The sequence below is a fragment of the Actinia tenebrosa genome, unplaced genomic scaffold (genome assembly GCF_029948245.1).
Source record: "Actinia tenebrosa isolate PJP-AT-01 unplaced genomic scaffold, QUT_ActTen_1.0 PGA_scaffold2__45_contigs__length_23673736, whole genome shotgun sequence".
Taxonomy (NCBI): domain Eukaryota; kingdom Metazoa; phylum Cnidaria; class Anthozoa; order Actiniaria; family Actiniidae; genus Actinia; species Actinia tenebrosa.
Window position 1 is genome coordinate 6,461,413 of NW_028292579.1, and position 27,175 is coordinate 6,488,587.

Genomic DNA, 27,175 nt, shown 5'->3' on the forward strand with positions numbered 1-27,175 from the left:
TTTTTTTTTTTGTTATTTAATTTTTTGTTTTAATAATTAATTATTTTGTTTTATCAATATTTTCATATGCGTCATGTTTTCCATATTTGCGTGAAGAGCTTCAAAAACTGAAAATCTATTTCATTCTAACGCGTTTTAAAATTGATAGTCTACATAAAGAACATTCTGCCAGGATACACGACCAATCTTATCGAGAAGAAATCGCCTCCTCTGCGCCTCCTGGGTCTCAGGTTTAATTACTGGATTCGGCATGACTTTAGAACATAGTTTGTTGTTGTTTGTCACTTGATTCGAGGGTTTTTTTCCGGGTTTTCCGATTTTCCACTCGTACACAAAACCTAACTGTGAGTTAGTCGTGCTTTGACTTTAATCAGACCATATATAGGTTGTTTCATGGTTTGATCTGCGAGTTAGTCGTGCCCTGACTTAGATCAGCCCAGAGGTTGTTTCAGGGTTCGATCTGTGAGTTAGCCGTGCCCTGACTTAGATCAGCCCAGAGGTTGTTTAAGGTTCAATCTGTGAGTTAGTCGTGCCCTGACTTAGATCAGCCCAAAGGTTGTTTCAGGGTTCAATCTGTGAGTTAGTCGTGCCCTGACTTAGATCAGCCCAGAGGTTGTTCAGGTATAGATAAAGTGTTTAGCTCAGTGATTATAAAATGCTTGAAATACTAAATATTACTTTCAGGTAATACGAAAATAATTGTTGTGTTTGTAAGCATAGTTAACGAAGAAATACCTTTAATTTGCTCTATTTGGAATTGAATTTTTGTCTTTTCTACGCTATTTTCGCGCCAATTTTCGCTGTTATTGTTATATTCTGTACCTATTTCGCTCTCTTTTTGACAATTTTGATTCCGTTGTTTTTGTTGTTGATCCATTTAAAAAAGATTATTGTGACAATGAAGAAAAAGGAATTGCATTGGCAGTGAAATATTTTTCACTCTCCATTAAACAAACGTTAGATACCGTGATGAATTGGTTGCTAGGAGACGGGTTTTCGTAGGTAACATGACCAAACATTAACCCAAGATTGATGATATAAAAATGGTTGTATTTGATCACGCATTAACTACATGATTTAGTACTGATCAATTCTGATAGATAAAAAATCGGTAAATTACTTATATTAGATTTTTTTTTAAAACATCACGTACTCTTCCATTTAAGTTTTACCTGATTCGCTCTCTCCCATGCAGATTCTACTCTTCAAGAATTCATTATTCCACTTCCTGTTCATTTATTTCCCTGCTCTTCGCCACTCTCCCTTGCTGGTATATACCATATATGCAACATATATATTTAGAGCGTCATACTTCGTTATTACTCATCTTTCGCCATCATTTGTCCTCATTCAATTGCCCTGAGTCAACCCTCCCACCTAATGCACCCTTCTTCAAATTGTCGTGAATGCGATTCTAACATGGAAATACAAAAGAAATGCTACAAATTCCATCGAGAAAAAGTGTGATTTCTTTTGTATATCCATGTTAGCCCCGCAACCACACAATACCACACGGCGTTCAACCCTGAAGTTTATTTGACATTTCTCTCTCCTTTGTCTCGAGTGCTTTTGTCTGAGCTCTTTAGTTTTCTCCCTCCTTAAAGGCCAACTAGCTATAAATCTATTATAGACATTATATACGTAGCGTGATGCTAGCTAGAAAAGGTGATCATAAGCGCGAATCAGAAAACCGAGTACTTTTACCAAAAGTTCGATACGAACTCGACGCCACAAAACGCGCGCGCGCTTTCCTCAGAACTCATTTTTTCAGCATTTCAGCTGAAATCATGCAAAACAATAATGGTGGGTCGTGTGCGTGAATTAGAAAGCGGAGTATTTTTTTACCAAAAGTTTGATATGTCGAACTCAATGTCAAGAAACTCGCGCGCGCTTTCGTCACAACAAATTTTTTCAGCATTTCAGTTAAAATAATGCACAATAATCGGCCCGGAACGTGTCATCAATTGAATGTTACAATCGATTTGACAACCCTTTTTTTTTTTTTGAATTCATTCCTGGAATAAAATATCTAACTATTATTGCTTTGTCACGAAAACAATACCATTCTGAAACAAGTAATAAACGACATTTTAAGAGTGAAGTAAAGTTGTGACAGACATTAAGTACCAATCAATCGACCTTGTTTATGTAGCAAAGTCAATGGTTTGAGGCAATCAATTCAAGTTATCGTACGAGGTTTGGCATATTTTTTAGGGTTATGTTGCGCAATTGTGCATGAGTTGAGGCCTACCCTGACCCTTCCGAAAAAAGTAAAGGAAGACAAAAGGTAAAGAAAGAAGAAGAAGAGAAGAAGAGAAAGAAGAGATAAAAAGAGAGACGAAAGAAAGAAACGAAAGGGAAAAAGGAAGAATGCAAGGAAAGAAATGTAAGAAAGAAAATGAAAAATGTAAAAAATAAAAAAAAAACATTGGCAAAGACCAAGTCCATATTTAAAACACCAGTTCATGTAGTAAGCCCAGGAGGTGTTATCAAACCTGTTCAGAGTTCAATGCGAATCACACGGTATCAGCAAACACAATTATATGTCTATATTATAATTCTAATTTCAAAACGACAGCTTACGCCAATTACTACAATCCCGAATCTTGATTTGTGACATTAAAAACATTTTAAAATTCGATATTTATAATTTTTGACTTTATTGACTTAGTTTTAAGTCTGTGTTTATTCAATGTTTGTACATCTTGATAATAACGAAATCATCCGAGTTCAAAAACGTATTTACTGTCTTTTTGACACACCCGTGCATTGGGAATATATACGTTTCATTAATACTATTGACCTTTGACAAAGGTGACCTCGGATTTGACCGAGCGCTTTATAAAATTTCTATTAGTTGTTCAGCTTATTTTTCTAATTGAACGTTGACTTGAAATCGTTCCACGAAAATCATGAAGCAAAATGCGCGTGCGCCAGTAAATCGTATGCCGATCAACTAAAAAGAAATGCATTTTGGGTAATACAAAACGTTTTAGTCCTTGCTTGTGGATCTTCATGGAAAATTTAAAATGAAAAAAAAATATCTTAGACCATTAGTTCTTCTCCTTGTCCTCGAAAATTTAATCGTAACTTTTCTCCGCTAGAATTTTGTCCCGTGATTTCATTTTGTTCACTTATTGAACCACTTAATAACCAGCTTAATAACTAAAATACTCGCTTAGAAAGACAAGAGCGTTGCTAGGAAGCAGCCTAAGTGCTACGGCACCAAACAAAAGGAAGAGTCAAGAGCACTCGAGCAGTTTACTTCATCATAGATGAGTTACGATTCTCCAAATACTTCCATAAATCAATTGTGTGTGTGTGGTTCGTGTTTTCTAACTTCAGTAACTAACATTATAACTAAACAAAACACGTAGTTTTCTCTTCCTTCTCGACAGTAGAGTTGAGGTCTTCCTCGACGCAAGAGTGCGGGAGTTACGACGGATTTTTTCCTGAAATTATCTGGACAATTGAACGCTGAAAAGAGCACTACCATACTACACGATAATTACTGAAACCTTACGGTAGGCAAACCATATATTCAACTTGAACGTAAGTTATAATTGTTAATTAAGTTCGGGTGGCAGAAATTGCTGTTTTGATTCATTCTCTTTAACTCAGTTCTTTCGACTAGACGATTTTTTTTTTCTTCAAACGTTTCGCCACCGAAAAGAACCTGTCGTATTGATACCATTTTTAATATTGCTATTGCTCTCTCACATCCAAGCTAATATTTTTTCAGCATCCAAAAATTTCAACTCTTACCAGCTTTCCTTTAAAAAATCGATAAAATCGATAGTGAAAACTGAAAACTGGGATTTTACATACATTTTCAACCAGCTTCTATTCCCATTTTATCTTTCAAGAATAGTGGATGTATTTGAATGAATATTCTTTTCGACTACGAATTCAATATCAATCGTTATATAATATTCGACATACATTTCTGGTGTGTCAGTTAATAAATCTCTTCGACTTTAAAAACACTTCAAACACGTAAAAGAATTATTGTTATACAAATTACATGCTCTATAGTCCATATAACAATCGAATATTTATTGAATAACACTTCACTTTGATCTTTTCTCACTCGAATTTTTTCCGTGGAAATTCTGGGATAGGCCACGCAATATTAGAGAGTTTTAGATTGACTTTTTTTTCTCCCCGCATGAACGGCAAACGTGACCACGTTTTCATAGTTTTCCTTTATTTTACTTTACCTTTTACAAACCTTCTCACCAAGCGCAAATACTCTTTTGTTTTTCTACTACTTGGACATTTTTGCGATTCTTTTTCGGTCATTTAAAATAATTTTTTACTGATGAACTAACGTTTCAGGTTTGCCGTGAACTTAAATCTAAAACTCGCTATTGTGTCTTTTTGATCGTGAAAAATTGACCGGGGTTTTAGCGAAATGGGTTTTCTCATCCTGCCGTTCTAGTCAGATTTTTTTAATGAAATAATACATAGTGATATAATGCAAGAAAGAAATGAATGCAAAATAGGTATTCAGAGATATCGCCAGCAAACAAAACAAAAACAAACAAAAAACAAAAAAAAAAAACAAAAACAAAAAAAAAAAAAAAAAAGAAAAAGAGAAGAAAAAAGAAGAACCAAATTGTAGAATTTTGTTTTTAAAAAAACCTGTAAAATGTTTTTTTCTTCTTTTTTTTCGGGGCATGAACGAACTGAATGTTGAAGGCTTAAATAATAATGATAATGATTTTATATACTTAAATACTATACGCTATTCATGGCAATATTGAATATTGAAAATCAATATTGAAAACCATAGTTACCGAAGATCTACAGTTAAGCTTGCTTTTCAAGATATTCCATCCTTAAATGGCCAATCAAAACATACAAACATGCTTATTAATGAATTTTGTAGATAAGCGGCTCTATCTGTTTGAAGATCTATTTCAAGAACATCTTTTAGAACCTTTTCGCAGACCAGAGCCAATAATATTTATATTTTATACACGGGATCCCCCCCCTTTCATTTAAAATCGGCTTCATCCGCCACTGTCGTTCATTGCACCATGGAAGTTTCAAATATGCAATGTTGTTTTACGAAGAGAACTTGAAGCAATGACTCGTGAACGAGTTGAGTAAACGTTTAATCATATTCTCGATTTCAATCAAGTTTCTAAATCCCAAAAACTTTTTTATCCTTTTGATGGCGAACTTATTACCTTATTACCATTCAACATTAGGGAACCCCTAGTGTTTTTTTAATAGATGGAAATTTTTATTTGAAATCTTCATTACTTTTTAAAGTATTATCTTCTTACAGCAAGAAAAACCTTCAACAATGAAATAATGAAGGATTTTTAACTAGATTCTCCCCCATCTCAATGTTTTTCAAAAGCCGCTATATTGGATTACGTCAGAATTTTGTCCCCGGATGGATTTCTGAGCTTGGAGGTTAGATCTTACAGATTTCGGTTTCGAAATTACGGGGACAATTATAGCATTCGGGATTTTTATGTCATTGGTTTTTTGAGAATAATAGGCGAGCAAAAAATGGCTGGGGAAAGAATTTTCTCGATAGGTATAAACTCAAACAAACTACTACAATTCTAATTCTTAGTTTTGAGATATGATTCTTACAACTGAAAGCAATACAGTGCATGTCTAACCGTATATTCTAATAACTTTGTAATGATTTTGTAAATAGTTATCTTAATTTTTTTTAAGATTGTATAAAGCGCCTTGAGCATAGGATATTTGCGCTATATAAATAAATTTATTAGTATTAACTAGGGAGCAAAATATTTGTAGGAAATACTGAGTTTAACACGAAGAAAAATCCATATATCTCGCATAGTTTTTTTCGAAATGGACCAAATGCATTTGGGCGAATGGTTTTCACATTTCAGACCACGTTCCATTCTCTAGAGTATCATTTCTTTCTTTAACGGTTGCGCATGAGAAGATACATGAACGGAATATGGTTACAAGCTAAGAAAAGAACCTTATTCTCAAGAGAACGTGGTCACGTGGTCTGAAATTGAATGGACATTACGCCCAGTGCATTTGGCCTAAAATCTCGAATTCGGTCTGATAGCCTCTCTTCGATGTACGCTCGTTTAAGATATCGCTGAGACGAGGGATAAGGGCTATCGATTTCTGATTAATTGCTGGGCAGTATTTCATTATCAAATCTTAATAAATGACAAGAGTATTGTAAAATGACGCGATTCAAAGGAAATGTCCTAATCTATCCGTGGAAATGGTCAAGCGATTTGCGGATATTCTGCCAGTTAATGACGGACACAGCATTCATCTTTTATAGCTTGGCTCGAAAGACCAATTAAAAGTTCTTGATAAGTATTCTTCATTTGCTTAGCACAAAACGACTTGGATTGATAAGTAATTTAATCTTGCTGGAAAACTACTTCCATGCTGTTGTATGTACCTTTTATGACCTTGAATGGTAGTAAGGAAACTACTATAAAGATATAAAGATACTAATAGATTATTATTATTATTATTATTATTATTATTATATACTTTTAATTTAAATCAAAATAATAATCAATAATAATTTATCTACTAAAGTTCCAATGCTTAACATTTTAAGATAATGATAAACAAAAATAAAATGAAAAACTATAGGATTTAAAGTTCATAATCTCAATGCCATTATAATAATAATATATATTATTATTTATATATTTTATTATTTATATATTTTATTATATAATATATATATTATTATATACTATAATAATAATAATGATGATAATAATAATAATCATAATAATAATAATGGGATTAAGAGTGGATTCCACAGAGTGGCTCTTCTTCCACTGGATTCAAGTAATCCATCCGTCGGTCCGATCTCCTTGTTCTACGAGCTGAGGGTTTCATAATTCGATTGGAATTTAAAAGTTGATTTTCGCGTTGTATCAATATTTATTTCGAAACCTTCTGTTTAATACATGGGTATGAATTATCTTTTCTTATTTTAGCTTAGGTCACAAAAACACACGTTTTAAAGCACGACTGTTTTTGATAAGTACGGTCGCATCATGCATAGTCAGTGTTCATAGCATTTTGTCTACGAAGTTATTAAGGGTAAGAATAATTTTTGCGCATCTTAAAAAGCCTTGGAATGGACTCTCAAAAGTATCGTGGATGCGAGGCTATCATCGAAATACAAAAGAAATCAAACTTTTTCTCGATGGAATTTGTGGCATTTCTTTTGTATTTCCATGTTATCCTCACATTCAAGACAATCTGAAGAAGGGTGCATAGAAAACTACTGTGTTCGTGTGTTTGTAACACGCTCGCCCCATTACATATGAGTAATTATATATTTTTGATTCTCTTCTGTGCTACATGTTTTTCTCCGACTTATGAAAGGGCAATTTTGTGTTTTAGGGCCGATTTATTTTTGAAAATGAAATACGTGAATCGATATAATTGCATAAACTTAGTCAGTTTATTTTTAAGTCGTTTTTTAAATTTTAAATTTGGGCATCAAATTTGAACAGCACAAAACACTTACAAGTATTTCTCACGTTTTATTTGTTCCATTCAGTTTACGCTGTTAATCAAATTTACTCGTTAACTACAACACTGACAATATTGACGAGCTGTTTGTGCTTAAATCAAGACGTCAAATTAAAAATTAGATTATGCTTATTGGAAATAAAAAAGGAATGGACAATAATATAATAGGTGCCGATAAATAAGCTGTCCAACAACGGATATTTGGTAGACTAATCGTTGGCAAAACGCGCCAACCAAGAACTAGTGAACTAATATATGTCATGTCAAGAAAAAGAAAATAATTGCTTCCATAGATTATCCTGTAATATAGGCTATAGTAATCAAAATAGATTCTTGTTACGTGTCAGAAGTAATAGTACAACATATTTCAACTTTAATAATAAAAAAGGATATTTAGAACACACTTTTCTATTCTATCGATGTGGCTATGAACCAACACAACAGTGCTGCATATTTTTAACATTATAAGTTATTTGTCTAGGTTTACTGTACGACCAGTTATTTGTGAGATAGATAGATACGAAAGGTGTTACAAAAACCACTTAGTGCTGTCTTCAATTGGTCCAATAATGCCTTCAGAGATTATTAAAAGAAAACTCCGATTTGGAACAAAGAACGTATTTAGTACAAAGGAGAAAACCAATTAGAAAAGCGTTCATTAAATTTCGGAATTCTTAAGTGCGGATACAGATGGGAATGTTCCATATTAGTTGACATAACCGCACACATGGTAACGAGACTGAGCTCTCCGCTGTCGTAGTTACTGTTTAAACATCAGAACACCAAAATACAGTGCGTGTCAGTGTAGCGTCTATCTCTCCCAGAAGATATAACGCGACCTGTATCAGAACACAACCAAGTAAATATTCAGTACCTAAAGTAAGTTACATTTACAGCCTGGAAAATTTGTAGCTTGTTTTTTTCTAGGTTTTTGAAAAAATCATTTGGTTTTTCTGTGTCTAGCGGCCCTGACTTTTTTCTCAAAACTATTTTTCATTGTCATATTCATATTCACTTGTCCTTGTATTTTCTAAGTTTTTAAAACTCATTTGCTTTTCCTGCTCTGAGTTCTCCTGGATTCTAGTCTATAGCTTTGAGTTTGATCTGTGTTCTCGAGAATTCTAGTCTATAGCTTTGAATATTGGTTTAAAATTAAGTGTCAAGCGAGTATGGAATCTTTACTGACATTCTCACTGGTGACTCTCACTTAACCGATCGATCGCTCTACACGATGTGTCTTATCTCGTATAAAACGAACATAAGCATATATACTAATTTGCACCATCACATGATGGCAGCCATGACAATCTGGTCTAGTCTGATTTACATGAAAAAGAATTCACTTTCCCAGTGGAAAAAGACTCTCTTAATGTGCCTTCTGTCATGGCTGCCATCACGTGATGGTGCAAAGCCTCTATAGCAGTCAAAAAACTTTATATAAAATAGAATCGATTGCAGCTTGCTTCAGTCTTCACAGAGTGTTTTACTATGAAGACTATGCAAGCAAAACCAAGCTAAACTAACACGTTTTATCTACTGTAGGACCCGTTGCCAATACGTCTCTTTTTCGTATAAATACAGAATGCTTTTCTTTACTTTAGCTTTAGTCAACCTTGCCATGTGCATGACAAAGATAAACTCTATATAAATCAATATACAATCAAGTTTGTTTCTTATTAACTGTTTAATTTAAATATATCAAAGTTTTTTCCCCAATAGTTAAGAGATAAAAAGTTTGATATGGGGCTCCTTAGTTTTAAGAAAATTCGTCAAACTTCAAATATTTGTATTTTTGAAAAAAAAAAATCAATGAGGTAACCTATGTCCACTAGAACCAAGAAACTGCGGTAAAGAATATAATACTGTTGACATAAGGAGTTACAGGTCCTTAAGAAGTTGATGGAATTGTTGTCAGTGGGACCGACAGTGGTTTAACTATGACTAGGAGAGCTAAGGGTAAGGGCAGAAGGCATGATAGGTTGGTCGAGTTGGAGAGATGATGTGGCGTAAAGGGTACTGATCAGAGAAATACGACAACTACGAATCTATGGATTTGGGTGTGTGAATGTCAACGGACACCTGAATTAAATGGATTGACGGATTAAAGGAGTGGAAGAAAGAAGGAATGGAAGGATGGATGGAAAGAGAAATGAAGGAAGGAAGGATTGAAGAAAGGATGGATGGATGGTTGGATGAAAGGAAGGGAAGAAGGGAGGAATGAAAGGATGAGGGAAATTAGGGACGAAGGAAGGCTGGAAGGCTGGAAGGATGGTTGGATGTGAGGAAGGAAGGAAGGAAGGAAGGAAAGAAGGAAGGAAGGAAGGAAGGAAGACCAAGGATGGATGGATGAATGGATGGATGGATGGATGGGTGGATGGAAGGATGGAAGGATGGAAGGATGGAATGAAGGAAGATAGAAATGGAAGAAGGAAGAAAGAAAGGACGGACAAAAGGGAAATTGCACGAAAAAGGAACTGAATGAAAACAAGTGATTTGTTTTGTATAGTTAGACACAGCTGCAAGTTACCAAAAACCAATGTTCGTGATTCAAAGCCCCAAGTTAAACACAGCTACCAAAACACACGATCGTTATCCATTTTCTTTCCACAAGCCAATTATGACACGCGAAGAAATGAGTACTGTTTTCCTTTGTTAATCATTTTAGCCAGAATATCAACGTTTTCTGTGTGGTCTTTCAATGTCATACTAGTGTAACAAATAACGAGTGATCCAAAGCAGGTGCAGTGTTATATTACTTTCACCCAATATTATTTCCGCATTTGTGGGTGATTTAAGGAACGTAGTGGGTCGTGCATATTATGTTGAAATATAACGACAATTGGATTAAGGATTACCTCTACAATTGTAAGTAATACTGAATGACTTTCCCTGCCTGATACTCAATAGTATTCAATACAGCAAAATATTTTTTTCTTCTCGACATTAAACAGGCAAAAGTTATTTTAAATTTTTCGAGTGGTTGTCATGAATTTTCAACTATTTTTAGCTCAACGTTCCGTTTCACGATTTCTCTTCCAAACAGTTTGTGACATAACGAAAGTAACGTGAATTTACTCACTCAAGTCGTAAAACTCAAGTCGCAAGCCTATGCAATGTCATCCCAATAACACGATTTTCCTCTACAGATAATCAATCTGTCCCTGATTAAAAAAGCAAAAAAACATTCAAATATCATTTGGAAATTAGTGTCAATCTAAATTGCGGCTTTTTTGGGCATAAAAATTATTGCCTTTGAATCGATTCCAAAAGGAAATATCTCCCACCAGACACTTCACCAAATGTATCACCAATATTTTGACTAATAGTTTGAAAAACATTTCCTTATTTAGCAAACATTTCTAGAATTAACTCAAAGGGAGGAAACATCGGCATTGAACAGAGGAAAATCGTGAAAATTGAGTCATCATCGATTGAACTATTTATTTTGTTAATTGGGGAACTCGAGGTGACATCTCCGAGCGGTACGTGTTTCCTTGCTCGTCGGATGTACAGACTTTACGTTCATACATGACAAAAAAAAATCAACGCCGTTTGTATTTTTCATAATTATTTTTTAAGCCTAACAAGTTGTATAGTGTTTTTTATTGGTAAGGTTATGAAAAATAGTATTTCAATTATAATATTGAATTGTATCCGTGCGCTTAACATTCAGACAATTACATCTGGTACAAATTTTGTATGAACTCATTATCATTATATTGGCAATACAATGCTTTTTTAAATCAAAGCTATAAACTGCCATAGTCGAAATGAGTTCGTATAACCGATCAATAATCCAAAAGATTTCTTTGGTTTCACTCTCTATTAACACAAAATAAACCCTTGAGCAATTATACTAAGTGATGACAAAAATGGCACCGTAGAAAGGAAGGATTTTTTTCATATTTTAAATCGTTTTTCGTTTATTTACCAATAAATATTTCACCTTTGTATCAACACACACAAAAGATTAAAAAAGATACTGGTGGTCAGCAATAACTAGATTATTTGTATATTCTTCACTTTTAAGTAATCCTGTATCTATAACTGAGAGTATTGGAGAAGAGAAGATGAAGCCATTGGCATTGCACTATGACAAACATGCTTAATTCTCAGAGTACGTGACCTCCGAGACGGTTACATTTGTTTTATAGTTTAAAAGATTCTTTCTGCGATCAAAGACGACAAAACTATCTGGTAACACCTGCAGTAATCCGGCGTACATCATCATGGAACTAAGAAGAAGGCAGGTTATCAGAACTACTTCTACATATTGAAATTTTCATATGTTCACTTTTTTTCAATAGAATTATTAAGAAGAAAGTAGACACTATGGATTATTAAGTGTAGGGTTCACAGAGGATGATTTAATGCCGCTTTAATTAGCCGAGCGCAATTCCGGTAATCACCACTGAAACGTGCGGAAAACAGACTTTGAACATAACATCAGCGCTGAACAAAAGCCCAAAAACGTAGCAAGAAAATTTCGAACGGTTTAAGTAGTATTATTCCTCACTGTTTCTTTACATTTTTAGCTTTTTCAATTTATGGTTAACGTAAGGAGCTCACAGAAAAGATCGCCGGAGCTGGCTCTTGTCCGATAGCCGCTTGATCATTTTTTTATTCAAATCAAACCTGTTTCAGTTGCGGATGTAACTTATTCGTTTCCTTTCCGATCAGTTTTTAACTTCTTCCTGGCGACGTTGTTCACGAAAATGTATCTTTTTTCTTTTATTGATTCCGCTTCACTGATGATAAATAGAAATCTTGAGTCATTGCTAAACTGAAAAGCATTACATGTACATATCCACTCATAAGCATGGTTTAAGGATTTAAGTCGTACATCTCGCCTGACGGATAATGATAATATTGCTACCGCCGTACGAGCTAAAATTGCCCTAAAGACATGAATTATCCTCAAGGACTTCGTCGATCAAAAAAATAACTTAATCACGGCCAGACAAAGTTTTCTCTTTCGGCTATAAAAAGTATAGACTTTTCACAAGTATATTCAGTAGTTTTTTTTTACATAATATTAAATTAATTTATTTAAGTTTTCCTGAGATGATGAGAATGATGATTGTTATGGTGGTAACGTAAACTACTGCAGATTCCATCCCCATTTCAAATGCCACCATGCAACGTGCCAATATCCTCTTCTTGTTTCAGTTTTCAGTTTTCTTCTTTATTCTTTAAAGATCATGTATTTCGGTGATTTTAATAGCTTAAAGTGCTTCTTTTTTCCTATTTTGAAGAGAGTAATTTCCATGGAAAGTGATTTGCGTCTCGACTCGCGGCACAGAGCGCGCCATTACTATTTTCATTACAGTTTTAACAGGTCAGAAATTAAATGATCATCTTGTTGTTTATCTTTGCAGCTTTTATCAAACCGACGTTTCTAATTCATTGTATGCTTATGAATGTAAAAGTAATCTATAGCTACCTGTTAAATTCTCAAATGGAATTATTAAAAAATTGTGGTCTCTCGCTGCGTTGAACGGTCCCGAAAATGCGTCTCCGATTTATCCTAGAAACTTTATTTTGATTTCATACGAGCCACTTGTACTGTTTAGCTACAGCCTGAAAATCATGTCCTCATTAATACTTTGTTTGTTATACGGGTAAACAACGATCTTACAACTCTAAGACAAATGAGATTTTCAGCACCTATTGCAACCAGTTCTCTGCGCTTTTTTCTTCAGGATTTGTGTAAAAATTGCCCCGTGGGTTAAAACTAACAAAAATGATGACTTGAATATTAATAATGTAAAACTTTACACGATTTTTAACAGATACGACATGATCTTTTGCGATTCCTAATTTCAATTTCAATTTTTCGATGTTTTTTGACTGAAAGTCAAAGGAGCCGCTTTTGTGTGGATGAACGAGGCAAGCCACCATGACCCATCGCGAAATATAATAATAATAATAATACAGATCCATATTGAAGTCCTTTATTAATTATCTAGTGTTCTTGACTTCACACCACAAGCGTCGAGGTGTTCTTGTTCATCGTACAAAAGCCACAATATGCCGTAACCTGAACTCATAATATCGAGCTCAAACGACAAAGTGCTGATAACTTTTATTCATTATCAAGTTGCGGAGCAAGTAGGACTTTGTTTTTGACAGTCCGTGTAAGCTTTTGTCGTAAAGTGAGGAGATAAGAAATCTTGATGAAGTTCAAAGGGAAATGAAAAACGAATGCACATGCAAATATGAATGGAGTAAATTTTTGGTGCCAAGACTTTTAATAGAACAGAAGGACTTTAGAGTCACAGATGTCAACTGACTAGAAAAGTATTTCTAATATATTTTTACAATATATTCTCTTGAAAGAAAAAAGAGATCTAAAGACTTATTTATTTAAATTTAGACCATATTTATGTATATACATTTTTTTTTTAAATGGTTTTTATTTTTTGCCGTCGTAAGAGTTATCTATTATTATTATTTATTATTATTATTATTATCATTTATCATTATCATTATTATTATTATTAATATTGCAATAAGCTTAACACTCAATACCAATGACTTTTTTTTTTTCTCTTTTCAGAAGCATAAAGCTCTGAGAATTTACTTGGGTTGAAGTCGTTCAGTACTAACAAAACAAAGTGTCCTACAACGGGTTCAGCAACGGTAGGTTTGTTACAAAGAACATTTCTCAGTACACACACAAATTCATATTTAAATGATGAGGCTTTGGCTCAGTAAAGATTTCAGGGGATTTTTTTTTTTGCTTTAATATTGAGCTTCAAATCATCTTGTGAAGCAAGTAATCTTTTTATTTGATTATTTCATACGCAGTAGAATTTTTTTTTGAAGGTTATCGAAAATGTTTTTTCTTTTTTCTTTTTAAGTTTATCGAATAAATTATTTTGAAGTTTATCGAAAACAGAAAAGGCGACAAAGTGAAAAGAGATGAGTCACTTCTGGGTCGTTTCGCCGCATCTCAGAAAACGCACAAAAATAACGCTTAAAAAATGAATAATGATTACGTATGAATCAGTAATAGAGAGACTCCCATTTTAGCTGATTGTAGCAAATCGATCAGTCTGTGAAAAAATAATATTAATTAAAAATACACTGGTTGATAGTAACAGGCAACAAGATGGACCGGCGAATAGTCCTACGTGCTAAAAAAAAAACCCATTGAAATCGTCCATCAAAACATTAATTTGGTAATAATTTGCTTATAGATCGAAATGGTTGGGTTTAGGTTGTAAATAAAGATAATCACATGTTAAGAGCTTGATATCGTTTTTATTCACGAGGTTCCATATCAATCATATCGTGCTGAAATAGCTAGTCCGCGAGCGAGGGTCGATACAATAAGAAAATTTCCAGTTTCAGGTTTACCTTGAAGTGATATCGTACCACTTGACTCATAATAGGGTCATTATTCATGATGGTTTTATCACACGGATCAGTATCGATCCTAAATGTGTAGGACAACGAGTTCATGTTTTTTTTTTTTAAATTGATGCCTAAATTTTTTGTTTTTTTCGTCTGCAATAATGTACTATTATTTGTTATATTATTTGTTAACTTCTGAAATTATAATCAATTATTATCAGTTTATCAGCCACAAACAAATAATGCCATTGATGCTCAGGATTTTTACGCTTCTTATTTGATTTAAAACCCTTGCAACTACGTGCGATTCGTATCAGTTTTATTCTACCTTTTATTCTTTTTTTTTTTTTTTTTTTTTTTTTTTTTTTTTTTTTGATTTTGATTTTAATTTTATTATTTCAATTTTATGTCTACGAGGCTCAAGGACTATAAAAAGAACTTATAATGATATAAACAACATAGACTTAGACATTCAGGTTGCTGAAAGCGCCATTTTATAAATTTAGATTTTTAGCTTATTAACGTAGATTTTTAGATAAAGATACATAGTTATATATTTAATATATATTTCAATTTTCCTTATTAGTCAGTTTTTCATCTTATAATTCCTTCTTCTTTGTAAGTATTATATATTAACATATTCATATTTAAATAATGGACAAATTCTATTCGTTTTTTACAATCTTGAAAAAATGTATAAATATTTAAAATTTATTAATTATTGATTAGAGATTATTGTTATTATTAATTATTGATTAAAGACTATATATCCTTATTATTTCAATTTTTGATTTTTAATTTTTGATTTTTGTTTTTTTTTTTCGTTTTTGTTTTTGTTTTTTTGCTGTGGTAATTTTTACTCCTTGGATTACTGGTTCAGTGGCGGATCTAGGGGTGGGTTTTGGGGATTGCAACCCCCCCTATGAGAGCCATCGTGATTTATTATTATCATCATTTTTTTCATGACAACATCAACAGCATCGCGAGTTTTATTAAAACAGGGGTGCCGAACACATTTCGCTCGCTTTTTTTTCTATGCGCCGTGTGTGGGACCTGAAAGACCATGCTCGCCTGCAGCAAATTATCATTATCATAAGAAATACTTCCGTTTGGGAACCCTGTGCTACTTTCCCGCCAAACAAGTACCTCAATCGATGCTACAACCCCCCCCCTTCGAAAAAATCCTGGATCCGCCCCTGTTGTTACCGGGCCCACTGCTCGGGATTTCCATTTCTTTACTTGAAAATAACCAAAAAACATGCGGGATCGTGACGAGGGAAGTGGGATAAGAAATCACATACAACGAATCAGGGATCACAAAAGAGTGATATCGGGATCGTATGAATAAATTCAGGGATCAAGGGCCGAATATTTGTGAGATCAGGGATCAAAATACGTGAGTTTTTGGGATCAGGGACTAAAGTTTTCTGTACAAATTTGGGATCGAACGCACACACACAAAAAAACACTCCTCGTCACGACCCTGATAAATACCTTTGCATTTACTTAGTTTTTGATCTTAATCTTAGTGTGTGACGATTGACTGTAAATACAAAGCTCTAGTTACGTTCCATTTTGAGCAATAAATGCCAATCATTATTCTGAAAAAGTAGAGTGGCTCAAGGACTTCGATTGGATTTATCTATGGATTCTTATTTTACCTATGGAATCAAATGATTGGGACAACGTAAGCCTGAGTTTTATTACTATATACTTTATGTTACTTGAGTGGAACGACAAGCAATTCCAACGGCGTTTCAGTGGAATAATAATACCGCAAAAGGTACATACAAAAATTATTTAACAATTCAGCAAACTTTAAGTGTTTGTAAAGTAGAAATAATATGTTATAACATTTTGAAATTGGAACGCTGTTTCACAGGCATGGTCTTCGAGTGCCTGCCTATTATCTTCGAACGACTTTCTCATTTTATATCATCATCATCATCATATAATTCGTTCTCAAGGCGCCATGAATCGCATAAGGCATTAACATTCTTTAACCATTCCAGTTTATACTCCGCCACCGTTTTTGCAAAATTCCAATCACTGACTCCACCCAGCTTTCGGTCTCTCCGCGGGGAATGGAAAAAACCTGCGTAGGCCTATTTTGCGCTTAATGACCAGTAAAGAAAGTATATTTATACTTGATAAGTAGCTTGAGAAAACACAAAGCTAACATTTACGCAGCAAAGTGCACAAAGCATTAGGGTTTTTTTAACGATATGTTTTTTGTTTGCTTGAAGAGAAAGTTTGGAAGGCGTTGTCAGTGTGAGTGACATCATTACAATAGAATCAAATTGCCTCTACTGACGTTAAAATACTTTTTGTGAGGAAATTGCCTTTAGGCAGTATAGATTCTCATTACTTGAGATAAAATAGCACAACTACCTACGATATTAAGCCTTTTAGCTTCCAATATGATGACAGTGGCAAATGCAGTACGATTTCAAGGGGGGTGACTGTTACCTAGAAACGGGCATCCCACAGAGTCCTGTATAGGTCTTACTTTATCCTTTATTCTTATTGTACAACTTCAAAGGGAGCTGCCCCCTCCGGATTCGCCCTTGGGTGAAATTGGTTTGTGAGATGCTGTTGTTATAGAAAGATCGTTACTCATTAATGGATAACTGAATATATATATAATAGCGAGTAAAGGATTTTTTAGAAATCGTTGAAAATTGAGATGAAAATATAAGCAGATAAAAAGATGAAAGAGTAAATGAATAAATGAACAAATCAAAGACTAAATGAATAACATAACAGAAGGACTGAGTGAATGAATGAAAATACAAAATAGTCGATGCTTTCAATATCAATTAGCTGGGTTATTTGTCTTGCAAGATCAATTAATCTCTATCAAACCATCTTGACAAGCTGGTATTAGCTTTAGTAACAAAGGCTTACAAATTAAATAATTGACGCCTAATGGATCGGATACATTTCTTAGTGAATCTTTAATACAAGAAGTAAAATAGCTTAAAATCAAAGTATAATCCCGGCTAGAGTAGCTTTGGTTTGGTATGTAAAAGAGGCTTACATATAAGCGTAATCTCTTGAATTTGAAGAACTCTCATGACTACTGATTTTTCATCGACTAATGCATGAAAATAAATAAATAAATAAATAAAATGCAAACAAAAACTAAAGATGGCATTCTTTTAAAACTCTAAGGTTTATATAATGGGCCAAGGAGTTTGATCTGAGTTGAATATTGAAACTTTAATTTGATCATTGATCTTATTATCATTATTATATTTCAACTAAACCTAGAGGAGTGTCAAGAAATTTCCTATTCCCAAGGCTAGAAGGCAGGGAAGGGAGATTTTATATTATTGTAACAGCGTTTGCAAATCAGTTCTCTGAGTCTTCAACGTCTCTTATGAAGGCACACATTTGCAAATCTTATCTACTTAATATTGATCAAGCTCTTCTTGTGAAAAACGACTATTAGCAAGGACGTCATATTATTGGACTTGTACTCAGTGTTGTTCTTGTTATATGGAGTTCGTTTAGTAAATTCGATGGTGTAGCAAAGGAAAGGATTGATGAATGAGTGAACCATAGTTAATGGAGCGGAATGGTTGGGAAACCTATTGTTCTATGTTTTTGTCAGTCGACTTTATACATTGTTATATGACGTTGACCGTGCACAGAGAAGGAAACATTGCTCCGTTTGCTCATAGTATTCGGGAATATAGAAGTTTTTAACCCTAAAAAACGTTCTTTAAATACTTATTATTTGTTAATCAATCCTTTATGATTAATGCTAATTGTTTATTGAAAAGGAAATAGTCTTTTTTCATGCTTTCTTATTTATCATCTAGTCCTTAATTGTGTCTGCGCGGAAATATTTATTCGCATGGTTTATGGTCATCGAATGAAAGTTTTCACTTTCAAAATGTTCATACATGAAAATAATAAGGAAATGAGTATTTTCAGCCATACTTGCTTTGGTTCATTGTGCAGGGTCAGTATCAAGTGATGGTACGGTTCAACATCAAACGCAAAACAATAGCTTTGTTCTATGGAGTTTCCAAACCATTCCGCTCCATTAACTATGAGTGTACGAATCAACAAAGGAAAAAAAATTTAAAAAAATAAATAAAAAATAAACAAACGAATAGAGAGATACGTGACAAGACAACTTTTTCATAAGAAAACAAGGGTAATATCTTCGAGCGTCTATAATAGTAAAACTCAAAACTATTTAGATTTTCAGCCTGACCAGTTTAGTTTCATTCTCTCAAAAGGAGCAGATCATATAACGTGCATGCTCTGTTTCCAAAACCACTGGTCAAATAACTCGCATTCTCAATTTTTACGACGTCTTTCAAAGTCAACAATCTCTCTATCTTTCTCTATGGATAACCTTAATAACGCTTGACGTCCCATTTCTACCTTTCAAAACCACCTGTCACAAGTCCTATCAACTTGTTTCCTACTCTTTGGGATAACATTGGTTTTTGTACATCATCCCTTTTAAATAGCTTAACGCTTCTTTAAAGAGAGATTTGCCGATGTCAGAGGTACTTAGTGAAGTCATAAAGATCAATGGCAACTCTTTACTGTGTTTTCCTATCTCGGGTGTAGAAGACGTACCGTGCTAAAAGTTTTACCAGAATCGAACAGAGAGACATCTAACAGACAAATGAAATGCATAAATCATTTGCAGTGTGTCCAGTTGGATTAAGTTCAAGTCAAAATGCTTTTAAATCATTAAAGACTTTGGTAAATGAATTGAATGTTACTTCTAACGTCATTAAGCTTTTTTGTTCTTCTATTCGACGGATATTAAAGCCAAAAAATGCATATACATCTTTTTTTAATTTTAGATTTGAGTATCTTTCCTCCGTCCGACTGTCTCCTTGCTTTAATAGGATTCGCTAAGGTATATAAAGTAGTTAAATGCAGTGCACAGGACTTAGACCAACGCAACGTTAGCCCAGCTATACTTCTCAGGTCTCTTGTGTAGTTTCGGTAAGTACATATACTAAAGCTAATACTCTAGTAGAGAAATAAGAATAAATTGGCTAGAACAGCCGTAAAGAGTGCTATGATGGCTAAGTTTAAAGTCTGCAGAGAGCTTAAAGTCGGATAGAAAGAATTGTTCTTTGCGGACGTGCTCTAAGCGTTCTAAATTTGAGAATCAATTTTTGTTATTTTATTTGGACACAGCTTTGTAGTCTCACTTTAGTTCTGTTCACTTAATGAATTTGACATTTTCCCTCCAGGCAATTGCACGTTAATTTGAGCATACCAGGTACCATTTCATTTTCTCAGTTCTTCGTTTTCTTCGCCTTAGCTTGATGGAATACTGCCGTATAGGTAGAAATATGCTATTTTTAACTGGGAATAACAACGGAGCTGAGATTTTCTGGGAAAACTGATTATCTAGAGAAAATTCCATTTTCAGTACTTCAGTTATGATCATTCTAGAAAATTCTGCCTTTCTTTCATAGTGACTTGTAGTCGATATCTCCCTTTAACTGTGTGTCTTCTTTTCTTCATTTTTGTGTGTTACATGATTTCTCACACCAAAAAAAGACAAGTTTTTTCGATAAATAAGATAAGTTGAGTTTTATAGGTTATTGTCAAACTCTGCTGGACTAGAATTGATAATGGAGCGGTTCTAGGAAGCCTGGATATTAGATGAAGCACGACTTCATCCATGGAAATAAAATGGAATGGCGGAATGGATATAACAAGTCTTGACAATATCATTAAGACGCAGCAACTATAAAGAAAACTGACTATACTGGGTTTAAGTTTCATTTCCATGGACTTCAATTAGCCCTGATAAATTTTTCATGACCTGATTGATTCCAGTAGAATTCTAAATCGTATATAGATAAGAGTTTTAACATGGAATACAGCGCTAAGGCGAATTAAAAGAGACAACTGAGAATTGACAAGAGGAATAGATAATCTATGAAGAAGAACTAGGAAGCCGTTGAGTGGAAAGCATAGAAAGATTTTGTGAGTACGAACTTAAGATAAGACGTTTTAAGAAGTACACAATTAAGCACCAGCAATTCCTCAATGGCTCAAATCGATTTTAAAAACACCCCAAGACATAAGTATTTTTAAATATTATACACTTGCATTATTACAATGAGACGAAACATGTTAATGCGTCGAATATAACATGACAGAAAGGGTAATGGTTGTGGTTGTGACTTTGGAATTATAGAATAACTATTTTTAAAACAAGATAATTAAGGGGAAAATCTGTAAAAAAATTTACCAGAATGATGTTACCGCGATCAATGCAAGTAGTATACACTTATTTCAATAAAGTTAGTCACCTGAAAAGCTACAAAGCTGAGGCCGACAAGGATTATGGGTAGATTCATTTTACACGTTTAACCGCTTGATAACTGTTCATGGACTTGCGAATCTTTTACCGGTTACAGTCTCACCTCTTCTGAGCATCATCGAGCTGCAGTTTGTATTAAAAAAGCTTTCTATATATATGCTTTTTTTGATATGAAAAGTTTCCCATGATGCTCAGTGATCTCAGCTTTCTAGATTTTTGGTGACTAACTTTATTGAAATAAGATTATAAAATAGTTTCGTTCACGTGACAATAACGCAGGAAAGAAAAAGACATCGTCAACAAGCAAACGTGTTGTCTCATAGTTCCTTTCCCACGCAATCTGTGTGATTATTGACTAGAAATTTAAACCCAAAACTGTCATATTATCAGTAACGTTAGCAATAAATGCAAAGACGTATTACTAACAGGAATATGATAGATTCAACTCTAAGACAAGCATTTTGAATATGTTTATACACGTTGGTATCTTTTCTTCACTAGGCATGGTATCATCTGAGAGGTATGAGTTGTATGATAAGTAAATTATATATTGTATGTGGAAAGCGCGCAAAGTTCGTTTAGTTGTTTTCACAGTTTTGTTCTTCTCTTGCTCACAACCTTGTTTGAATTGCTTTCGGTACGTAAAAACTAAACACTATAAATCAGAATATTCTGGAAAGAAATATTTATTATGCAGATCTATTCTTAGAACCTATTTGTTAAACTTAGAATAACAAAAAGGATTTTTAAAAGCTTTTGTATAAAGTTTCCTATTCATCAAAAAAGCATACTGAAGATAGTGTAGGGTTGTCCTTGAACTAATAATATGATAGTAAGGGGTAAACTATTATCAAGAAAAAACACAATTCGAACTGTATCTGATATAGCTGCTGCTGTTGTTGTTGCTATGGTTGTTAGAATAGGATATAATAATATTCTGTTTGGGCCGGCATGTTACGTCATAGCCACCAATGTTGGTGGACGATAACAAAGCAATCCTCATCACCTTCTTTTGATAGATCAAGCAAAATGGCGGCTGTTTCATCGTTATTTATATCTCTCGAGGGATTTTGAATAATGTGGATGGATCCCAAAAATACCACTGGTTGTTCAAATCATTCAGCAATGTAAGAGACACATACACTAATATGCTATGTCTCAGTGTAATCTACGATATATTGTTGTCGTAGTTGTTGTTGTCGTCGTAACAGGTGGGGGTGCTAACCAATTTAATTATCTCACGACATCCAAGCAGAACTTATTTAGTGATAATCCTTCAGATGCTGCGAGGACAGTATGTCTGGTACACGTCTTGCCGTCTCGCGACCACGTTCGTGCCGCGAGCTTTTCACAATCATAAGAAAATTGCTCTAATCGATCATTAGGCATATCATTGGCCCTAAATGGTTCTAGCTTCTTATGTCCGTATGCTATATATAATTACTGTATTTTGATTACTATATTTTGGTCAAGAAAAACCCTTGAAACTAGTCCTACGTAATGTATAAATAATTGTTAATATCGTAATGACAGGTCTCCGGGAACTAGTTTGCTTCCGTGGTCTGAAATAACCTAGCTTCCTTTGTTACTTTTTGACAACCCAATGAAATTAGTACACACGTATTAATGATTGGCAATCCTCTAATGGCGCTGCTTACTAGAATATCCTTATTTTCTTCCTTTTCATTTCTTTGACAACATATTAACCCTGAGACTTATTAAATCAGTAGCAGAGGCGATTGGACCGTTTGCGATACCGATCTCATTTGCCACAATTAGAGTTCCGAAAGGATTGAATGCCAAAAAGTTATGAACAACGACTCGACACTCATTTCCAAGCGACAATGGATGCGCCTTAGCGCTTAATATTTTTACTCCTAAAACCTCTTAATAATAAGAACACACCAACCAAATGATCAAAGTATTAGCCTTTCTAAACAAAAAGCAGACTAATTATGGCCCAACGTCATTGGTCTAATTAGGTTTTCGACCTTTAAGACACTTGGGGACTTTTGGAAAAAGGAACTTGTTTCGATTATAATTCAAATCCGAAAAAATACAAGTTTTATCTAGAAACTTATCAGGTAATTTAGTTTTGTATCTAATTTAGTGATAACGAAGTTAGTGTTTTTAGTGATTAGAAAAATGGCTTCGATTTTAGGCCAATATTGGTTGCTCGATAGCCGTACAACAATGGTATTCAACATTGAGGATTTTCAAATGATTAATTGATCGTATCTCAGAATTTTAGAAGCAATTTGCAAACGTCTATGGAATAGCCGCTAACAAATAAACCGATCCAATACGAACTATGTCAACATGCGGGCTCTTTGACAACTGGTAATAACAATTTCGAGATGAAAAATAGATATACTAGCTCCTTCGAGGCTTCACTCTCAATAAATTGGCTCCATAATATGAATACTTTTTCTTCTCGTTACGTGGCTAGTTTATTTTATTTTGGCCGCTATTTGGCTTGTTTTGCAAACGTTTTTTGAGTTTCATTTTCAGCGAGGTGATATTGAAGAGTAAATACATCGTATTGGAAAATATCAAGTTTAATTAAGAAAGTAAAGCGATATAGAAATACTTCAGCGAAAGGCAAGGCAGTCACATCTCACATCAGTCAGATCGCTCGCTCCAAGATTGAAATTTTCCACCGGGCGCTCCAATACTAAACGCTAGAAGAATAGTCTTACTATCACGATCTTGGAAGGATTAGCAATGACTTTAGGATGAGACGGAGATCACTATTAAAATCTTCAGGTCAATAATTTGTTTATTAGTAATCATCGCATTTGGATTCGTTTTCTTCTTCCTCGACCTTAGCGTCAGCTGCCTGAAGACTGAACGACCATTTTCCATGGATTTCTTCAATGCAAAATGGGTAAGATTGCCTTTCATTCATTAGTATCTGTTAATTGAATACTAAATGCATAGTTAATTACGTTCGGTGTTGTTTTTTTTTCAATAAGTAAATAAGTTGTCATAGAAACGTTGTAGCGCCGGAACCCGTGATGGTCTGAGTGTAGTCGTGCCATTTATTTGACCCTAACAACTGATCACTTGCTAGACCATCCTAACTAGTGTTTTTGTAAACTAAGGGATTTGGATACCAGATGAGGTAAAGTACTCTTGATCAGTCATTCTTTTTCTCACTTCGTGTTTACTGCGACGGACCCCATCAATGACTAAAGCCAACAAAGTTTCAAGCAAAATTTCCAGGGCTTGGTTGTACGAAGGGTGAATAGCGCTATCCGACGGATTAATCCTTATTCATTGGATAAGTCGATGCTGTTATCCAATAAATTTATCAACTGGATAAGATTTATCCGTCGGATAGCGCTATCCACCCTTTGTACACTGAACCGGGCCCAATACTGTATGGTTTTCAACGGCCGGGCTAAAAGGAAAAACCCATTAATTTGTTTTCTACGGCTTAGGGGAAAAACGGATTAAATTGTTCAGACCTTGGCGCACCGAGTTCCATCGGCCTTAGTCGGATAGTGTACTGTATTTTCTAATACAAAAGAGTCGAAAAATATATTGCCGTAACGATTTTTTGAAGTCTTCCATTTGCTATCGACAACTATGATATTAGGCATTTAATTTTGGAAAAGAAATCAAACAGCGTGAAACGAAAAATTGAAGCTAGGGAAAATGTGAATGAAATGAAATAAATTGTAATTTGAATAGCATTAGTTAGAGACCTACATTTGTTTAATTAGGGAGCCTTCGTGATTCTGGATAAAAATTTAACATCGCCGGTGAAAAGTTTCCATTTTTTTCTATATTTCCCGTAATCTTAATATTTCTTTAGTAAACCAACCGTATACGAGACTCCTTGCGTGGATTTTTAAAATCCTAGAGTAGAGTTGCCAAGGAGATAGTCAGTGTTGGCGTTTCACAAACTTTCTTTCTTAGATACACGCATCACGCATATTCCAACACACCACATAAAACTCACGATTCACGAGCATCCACGCATCATCACTCGTATTCTACTCACGCAACACGAGAAAATGCTTTTCATCGGCAGTAGGTTTTTGATGCTATACTTATTGACTGTCATCAAAGTTTAATCCTGTATGGAAAGCACATGATCTGCTTAGGAAGAAAGGTTTAGCGAGTGATTTATCATGTGTTACAGAACGATTTTCACCTTGGTGACCCTAAGATCTCGTCTCCACTATGAATGACAACTTAAAAAATCTCATATCTGTCCTGACTAGCGTCTAGGGTGAGATTAATTTTTCATGAGAAAAATTCTTGTAACATAATTTGAATGGTAAAGGAATTTCGCACTCATTGGCTTGGTTCTCAACCAGATTTGCTTACTCACAGGTTCCTTGTGGGGGGTCCTAAAGAAATTTTCTAGACCAAATTTTGGCAAGGTCCCACACTCAATATTGAATTCAGCTAGAGAATCCAATGTTGGTGATTCTAGTTTACATTCCTAGAGATCTAGTTTTGTTGCTTGTGCACCACTAAATACCATTAAGGTGACCATTAGTGATCTACACTACCCTCCTAGTAGGTTTCATGTGTTGTAACACAGGTAGGATTTGATCCACTGACCCTCCGAATTTTCCTCCTTCGTAAAAAGACCCCACACATCAGTTTTAACGTGTTCACGATCAGTCCTATGTATAAGGTTAGGAATACTAGTGTTCTGTATGACAGGGCAGATAAAAAAAATAGACAAGCCCCGCGCTACTTTCACGATATTTTTATTTTATGAACTGAGTTCAATACTCCAAATTTTTAAGCGTTTCATTTGTGTCACTGCTGCTCGAAACTTGTGACGAAATTTTGTCGAATTAGAGTAAATCTACTTATAAGTATTCCGAAAAACAGTTTTTCTGCTGATCAAAGTATCACCTCTCCCAAAGTACGCGGCTTTATGTCTCAAATACGCATTTTATAAATTTTGATCGCATTTGATATTTTACTATTTGGTTCCGAAAGAACGTGTTTACAAAATATTGAGCTTAAATGTGTAAAGCTGTCCTTATGGCGAAAGGCCAAAAACCGTTTTTTCCCTGTCGTTCTGTATTGGCTTTCTCGTGATATTTAGTCCAATGACGATGGATGATGAAGCTTTAGTTTATTGAGCTTCTCGACTGGAAATATGTCCTAGTGAACATGGCATGACAAATAGAGGTCGTTCTTAATCGTTTTCGCAGAAATCTTTTAACAGATTTCCACAAAAATGTATCTCAAAGTCACGAGTATAGAGTCATTTACCTAAATTTAGAAAATTCGTCAGATCATAACAACCTGTTTCAGTTTAGGGCATGTTTATTCTTACCGAAACCATAAACCTCAAAAATAATAATGCTCTTAGCATCTTGGAAGAAATTTTGTATATATACACCAAAGCAAACACTATCTAACAGAGTCAATCTAACAGAGTCAAATCTTGTAGTAGCCCCATTTTCATTGGCCAGCTTTCCTTCTCACGTGACATTGGGGTTTTCCTATAATCCATCTGCGACTAGTCGACTTATGTACGTCATTATCTATTTAGTTATAAATTGTATTTAGGAAGGTTAGCTTATCAAAAGCAAGCAAAACCGGGTAAGGAAAGTGTTCTCGTATTTGGTGCACTATTGGTGCCACACTTGCCTTCTCGACAACTCGCAGGAATACGAGAGTGAATATCGAATATAACTTAATCAAAACAATGAACCAAATCCGAGTTATCACTGAATTAAAGAAGGAAAAATTGAGGAAGACTTTAAAGGCAAGATACCCGAGGTAAGATTATATAAGTAAATTGAATTCCCAGTTTAAAAAAAACAACTTTTGGTAGACAAGTTTTACACACAGATTTTCCTGCAAGTTCGACTACTACACAATTACTAGATGAACCAGATAAGTCTTGTTTAAATTAGCCAAAATTAATAAAGAATTTATGATTTATATCCGATAAAAGTATATTCCACGACAGAGCCCGCTAAAATTACTGTAATG

At 34.4% G+C, this 27,175-nt stretch overlaps 2 protein-coding genes across 8 annotated transcripts in view; one reads left to right on the forward strand and one right to left on the reverse strand.

Annotated features, from left to right (window-relative positions):
- LOC116288504 (angiotensin-converting enzyme) overlaps nucleotides 1–27,175 on the reverse strand; it is a 43,146-nt gene that overhangs the window by 3,673 nt on the left and 12,298 nt on the right. The window lies entirely within an intron of this gene.
- Nucleotides 1–27,175, forward strand: part of LOC116288503 (D(1) dopamine receptor) — a 33,737-nt gene that overhangs the window by 256 nt on the left and 6,306 nt on the right. The window contains exons 1-2 of one of the 7 annotated variants that reach the window (XM_031695300.2): nucleotides 3,385–3,524; nucleotides 14,081–14,163. The gene's annotated coding sequence lies outside the window, so the exon portion shown is untranslated. Of the gene's footprint in view, nucleotides 1–3,384; nucleotides 3,525–8,300; nucleotides 8,401–10,270; nucleotides 10,387–11,640; nucleotides 11,768–14,080; nucleotides 14,164–19,788; nucleotides 19,861–26,736; nucleotides 26,960–27,175 lie in introns of those variants that run through there. The other 6 variants (XM_031695298.2, XM_031695301.2, XM_089034491.1 and 3 more) reach the window with 6 other exon arrangements.